The sequence below is a fragment of the Heterodontus francisci genome, chromosome 8, assembly GCF_036365525.1.
Source record: "Heterodontus francisci isolate sHetFra1 chromosome 8, sHetFra1.hap1, whole genome shotgun sequence".
Classification (NCBI taxonomy): Eukaryota; Metazoa; Chordata; class Chondrichthyes; order Heterodontiformes; family Heterodontidae; genus Heterodontus; species Heterodontus francisci.
The window spans coordinates 65647795-65654513 of record NC_090378.1 but is presented as its reverse complement, the minus strand read 5'-3'; positions in this window follow the sequence as shown (position 1 = coordinate 65654513).

Below are 6719 nucleotides of genomic sequence, written 5' to 3'. Positions count from 1 at the left end.
TTGCAAATTGGCATCTGCACCCATGAGCTTGGGAAGAAGGTAAAGAACAATCCAATGTGAACTTGAAGAATAGATCAGGATTGGTTGTGATCCTGCTGCCTTCTACTGTGGTCAAATTGCCTGCTAGACTTCTACATGGAAAGCCATTTATGTAAGTTACAGGACTGTAGCTCGTTGCTGTGAGATAATTTCCCAGCAAAAATATGCACTGTAAGGCGGAAGAAGCTACTTGATAGAAAAATTAATGCTAAAAATGTTAACCATCCGATGAAAAGAATGTTTTTCAGAAAATCTAATTTTCTGATTTTCCCCTAGGCAGATTGTGAAAGAATCAGAAGGGATCGTTCCCTTCGCGACACCTTGGTCCACTCCTCCATTACCCCCACCACCTCATCCCCTTCCCACAGCACCTTCCCCTGCAATTGTAGGAGGTGTAATATCTGCCCATTTACCACCACCTCACTATTCCAGGCCCCAAACACTCCTTTCAGGTGAAGCAGCGATTTACTTGTATTTCTTTCAATGTAGTATACTGTAGTCGCTGCTCACAATGAGGTCTCCTGTACAGTGGGGAGACCAAACGCAGACTGGGTGACCGCTTTGCGGAACACCTCTGCTCAGTCCGAAAGCATGACCCTGAGCTTCCGGTTGCTTGCCATTTCAACACTTGCCTCCTGCTTGCATGCTCACATCTCTGTCCTGGGATTGCTGCAGTGTTCCAGTGAACATCAACGCAAGCTTGAGGACAGCATCTCATTTATCGATTAGGGACACTACAGCCTGTCGGACTGAACACTGAGTTCAATAATTTTAGAGCATGGCTAGGCCCCCCATTTTACTTTTATTTTGTTATTTTAGCTTTTTTATGTTTTGTTTTGTTTTTTATCTTAGTTTGTTCAGTTTGCCTACCCACTTTTTTCATGTTCGTACATGTGGCTGTTCAATTTACAGTCCGTTAACACCCTATCTGTACTAATGCATTGTCTTTCAACACACCGTTAACATATTGTTTGCCTTTGCTCCATGACTTTCTGGTCGGTTATTCTCTATGACCTTGCCCTATCTACACCTTTGTTATCTCTTGCACCCCCCTCTGGCTTTACTTGCTTAAAACCTTATACATTTCTAATATTTGCCAGTTCTGAAGGAGGGTCACTGACCTGAAACGTTAACTCTGCTTCTCTCTCCACAGATGCTGCCAGACCAGCTGAGTATTTCCAGCATTTCTGTTTTCATTTCAGATTTCCAGCATCTGCAGTATTTTGCTTTTATTATATTGTGAAAGAATCTATCTGCTTTCAGCATGCCATCTCCTGCATGGTTTAATCCATTATCCATCTGTTTTATCTGTAAGTATAATTCTGATGGAGGTGCCAATAGAGGTGGATATTTATGATGCACAGTTTTTCAGCTATTGCTGAAGGCAAGTCTAACCTTGCTACTTTGGCAAGTTACTAGAAAACTATGCAATCAAATTATTTTTTATCAGATAAATAATTTTGTACCCTTTTTAAGCAGCAGGAAAGTCTGAGGAATATTTTTCATTCCAAGTATGCCAACTTTTATGGGATAAAACACTATACTTAATTAAAATTTGCAATAATTTTCTTGAAAGTTTAGAGACATTTACTTAGCCTAAGAGCTGTCTGGTAATCTTTGCTAAATATCGTGCATGTAGATTTCCTAATGAAAAGTTTTCCAGAGCCACTTCTTCCCCAGCAATTTTAGCAAAAAAAAACCCTTTAGGCTTGCCTTCTCAGAAATGCATATTTTTGTAAATGAACAGCAGAACCACCATTAAATGCACCAAACTTGTCCCTTTTTCAGGCATTAACCCCTACCTGTTTCTTCTCATCCTAATCTCTAAATCTGTTCTCTTGATCTATTTTATAACTTGTTCCACAATTTTTTTTATTAACCTTTTGAGTGGAAAAATTTAGTTTGATTTGTGTTTTTTGTTTTATTCCCCTGACATTTGAACTCTTCACCATTGCAAACTCTCTGGATCAATTATTCTTAATATCAAGTTTCAAGTAAGACATCTCAATCTTTTCTGAAGAAACTAGGCCCAACTTCCTTAACTTTTCTTAACCTAAACTAGTTTGTGCACTACTCAAGAGGAGTAACCTGATAAATTTTTATTGCTTGGTCAAGTGCCATTTAATAGTGCAAAATTGTGTCCGTTGTTTGGGTGCTACATGTGTTTGAGGACCAAAATGGAGTCCGCAGTGCACCCATACTTTTGGAGCGAGTTATGCTGGATGCCGTATTGACAAGGGTGTTAATGTGCTCACAGTGAATGGCCACCTTGCAATGCTGATTTGATGCCAGTGATGCCTTTTTGGAACTCAACACTTGCTAATGCCTTTTTAATCTTGTACAACTGAACGCACATTCAGCATGACTTGTAAAATGAACAGAGGACATGCAGAGCAGGACAAGCTTCTGGATGAGGGAAGCGAGGGAGAGGGATCTCAGCAGGAGGCCATATCTGCCCAGAGTGTTCAGATAGAGAAATAATGTGTGCGATGTCTATGCTTCATTAAGGATGTTGTCATTGAAATCTGCCACCAGGGTAAGGACCGCATTGCTGGTGACTATGCCAATGAACTTGAATACATCTGGTTTCTTACAAGGTGGAGCTGGAGATACTTGCAACATCTCGCAATTTGCTGTTCCTCTGTTTTCTGTGAGTCTCAACTCATTCCCTTGCCAGAAAGAAGTAGGTGGAACAAGCACATGGTTTTGCTAAGATTGCTGGCTTTCCCATCTTACAGGGTACTATTGACCACGTGCACATCGCTTTGCGTGTGCCGCATGTCAACTCTGACCCATACCAGAACTGAATGGAATTCCACTCAAATGTCCAACTGAAATCTAACATGCAGGTCCAGCAAGCAATTAGGAAGGCTAATGGTATGTTGGCCTTCTTCGCAAGAGGATTTGAGTACAGGAGTAGCGAAGTCTCACTTCAGTTCTATAGAACCTTGCTTAGACCGCACCTGGAGTACTGTGTGCAGTTTTGGTCCCCTTACCTTAGGAAGGATATTATTGCCATAGAGGGAGTGCAATGAAGATTCACCAGACTTGGTTTCTGGGATGGTGAGACTGTCCTGTGGAGAGAGAGTGGGGAAACTGGGCCTGTATTCTCTAGAGTTTTGAAGAATGAGAAGTGATCGCATTGAAACCTACAAAATACTTAAAGGGATAGACAGAGTAGATGCAGGTAAGATGTTTCCGCTGATTGCGGAGTCTAGAACCAGGCGACAAAATTTCAAAATAAGGGGGAAGTCACTTAGGACAGAGCTAAGGAGAAATTTCTTTACTCCGAGGATTGTGAACCTTTGGAATTCTCTACCCCAGAGGGCTGTGGAAGCTCAGATTGACAAATTTCTAAATACAAATGACATAAAGGGATATGGGGATAGTGTGGGGAAAAAGGCATTGAAGTGGGTGCTGAGCCATGATCATATTGAATGGTGGAGCAGGCTCGATGGGCTGAATGGCTTCCTCCTGCTGCTATGTTCCTATGGTGTGTGGCCATAGGCAGTGAATCATGCAGGTCAATGCTGACTTTGCATGACTTCATGGCTGCTGATTGAGTGTAGGCTGATAGGGCAATAATTGGCTGAATTGAATTTGTCCTGCTTTCTGTGGTAAGGACTTACCTCTGGGCCATTTTCCACTTTGTCAGATAGATGCCAGTGTTGTAGTTGTACTGGAACAGCTTGACCAAGGGTGCAGCTAGTTCTGAGCACAAGTCTTCAGTACTGCAGCCGCGATTTTGTCGGAAGGTATGGTGATTATTTCAATGTCAGGATGGTGTTTGGCTTGGAGGGAAAGTTGGAGGTGGTGGTGGTGTTCCCATGCATCTGCTGCCCTTGTCCTTCTAGGTGCTACAGGTCGTGGGTTTGGAAGGTGCTCTCTAAGGAGTCTTGGTGCATTGCTGCAGTGCGTCTTGTCGATGATGCACACTGCTGCAACTGTGCATTGGTGGTGGAGGGAGTGAATGTTTGTGGATGGGGTGCCAGTCAAGTGGTCTGCTTTGTCCTGGATGGTGTCAAGCTTCTTGAGTGTTGTTGGAGCTGCACCCATCCAGGCAAGTGGAGAGTATGCCATCACACTCATGACTTGTTCCTTGTCGATGGCAGACAGCTTTTGGGGAGTCAGGAGGTGAGTTACTCGCTGCAGGATTCCTAGCCTCTGACCTGCTCTTGAAGTCACAGTATTTATATGGTTACTCCAGTTAAGGTTCTGATCAGTGGTAACCCCCAGGATGTTGTCAGGCCATGAATCTACAGATTGTGGTAGCATACAATTCTGCTTTTGCTGATGGCCCACAGAGCCTCATGGAAGCTCAGTTTTGAGTTGCTAGATCTGTTCTGTATCTATCCCATTTAGGATGGTGGTAGTGCCACATATGGAGGGTGTCCTCTGAAGACTGGACTTCATCTCCCCAAGGACTGTGTGGTGGTCACTTCTACCAACACTGTCATGGATAAATGCATCTGTGACAGATTGGTGAGTATGTGGTCAAGTAGGTTTTCCCTTGTGTTGGTTTTCTGAGCACCTGGCACAGGTCCAGCCTGGCAGCTATGTCATTCAGTTCCCCCACCCAGAGTAGGCTTTGTGCCCCGCTATCCTTGGTGATTTTTCCAAGTGCTGTTGAACATGCAGGAATACTGATTGAACAGCTGTGGGAGGGCAGTGGGTGGGTGAAAGGAGGTGGTAATGGCAACAGGGCAGGCACATGCGATTAGAAACTGCTCGTGTGGAGGATAAACATCAATGCACACTAGTTGGGCCAAAGAACATGTTTCTACTTGTAATTTTTTCTGAAATGTATATGGTGCTGTCTTGGTCTTTCATTGGGAGCCATTGCAGCAGAGGAATACCACCACAGTGCAGCAGCAACGAGGTTATCGGAGAGGTGCAAGGAGGACGCTCACAGCAATCGCCAACAGAAAATGCCTGCATTATGCATTTACTCCATTGGGGTCACTATCATTCAGGCTGATTTCTGACTGCTGTCTTCAAAACTTGGGCATTCCCTGCAAACAGTTCCACAATACAGGTTTTTTCAATGCCACTCAGCTTAAATGTAAGTTTAAAAATATTTTTTGACTTCTGGTCTATACCCCTGTGCAGCGTAGATTTGTTTTTGGAAGTGCTCATGAGTCCGGAAGACCCTATTATTTAGTGTGAATAAATAGCAAAACTTGCAAGAGGCTCAAGGATTATTTTATGATCCAGTGCTCTGCAGCTTTTCAGAAAGTTTATTGTGCCCTTTTTGGATTGTGTTGCTGCTTGTTTGGCATCTTAAAATGAAAAATAAATTAATAAATAGCATATTGATTTTTGCACTCAAATTAAAAATTTTAGTTCCACCCAAGCAATCCAAACTTTATTATTCTGTTCCTACCAAAACAACCTGACCATAGCTGTATTCTACTTCCTTCTATAGAGAATTGTTATACTTGCACTTAACTCATGTCACTGATCATTTTTTCACTTAGTATAAGCAACTTCACTATCATAGTTACTGGAAAGGTCCTCAGGTCCACTCACGCTTTACCAGCATTACTACAGCAATGTGGTGGAAAATCCCAATTATGGGCATAAACTGGGTTTCTGCACCACTTTCAGCAAATTAATGAACACAAATGGGAGCATAGCTGAGATATTGCCCAGCTAATGAAGAAAGATTTGCATTTATATCGTGCCTTTCATGATCTCAGGACATTCTTAAAGCACTTACAACCAATGAAATACTGTTTTCACCCAAGTATTATCACTGTGGCAATGCAAAGCCAATTTGTGCACAGTAAGCTCCAACCAACAGCAATGTGGTAATGAGCAGATTTCTTGTTAGGTGATTTTGACTAAGCAATAATACTGGCCAGCTGAAATCTGTGTGCTCCATTCTCTGGAGTGGTACTTGAACCCACAACCTTCTGACTCAGACAAAAGTGCTATCAGCTGAGCCATGGCTGACACACTAATGATATAATTGGACTTCATATTAAAACCTGAAAACGCAAAGGAACAGAATTAAAACAGCTGGTGACAAAACTACTCAAGAATTCTTGGGGTTGAATTTTATTCTCCTGCTGCTGGGAGCGGCAGCCGGCTAAGAAAATGGCAATCTAGCGCACGGCGGCTCATCTGCATATACTCAGCAGTCCATTTCCCCCCCCCCCCCCCCCCCCCCCCCCCCTCCACTCGCATGGTGGCAATGGACTCTGCTGCCAGCAAAAGCGTCAGCTGCCTCTGCGCAGCGCTGGTGCTATTTTTAAAGGGCTGCCACACCTGCACAGTTGAAGCCTGTACCCCACCCCCAAAAACAGTGAATTGATTATAAAAAGAAATAATGCTAGAAATACTCAGCAGGTCTGGCAGCATCTGTGGAGAGAGAAGCAAAGTTAACGTTTCAGGTCAGTGACCCTTCATCAGAATTGTGAATTGATTTTGGCCCATTACTTCCCCACCACCTCCCTGCATATAAAGAAAATTGCCCCGTTTCTGTGTCTCCCCCCAGCCCGCAAAAACAATTTGTATTTAATATATGATCTGCAAAAGTGCAGAGGTTACCCCTCTCTTTTTTGCCAACACCCCCTCCACTTCCCCTACTCTTCACATGCAGATTTGATTCCCCCCCAACTGCACTAAAAATCCTAAGTACCCCATTCCCCACTTTGGTGGGGCCAGCTTTCCCGGGA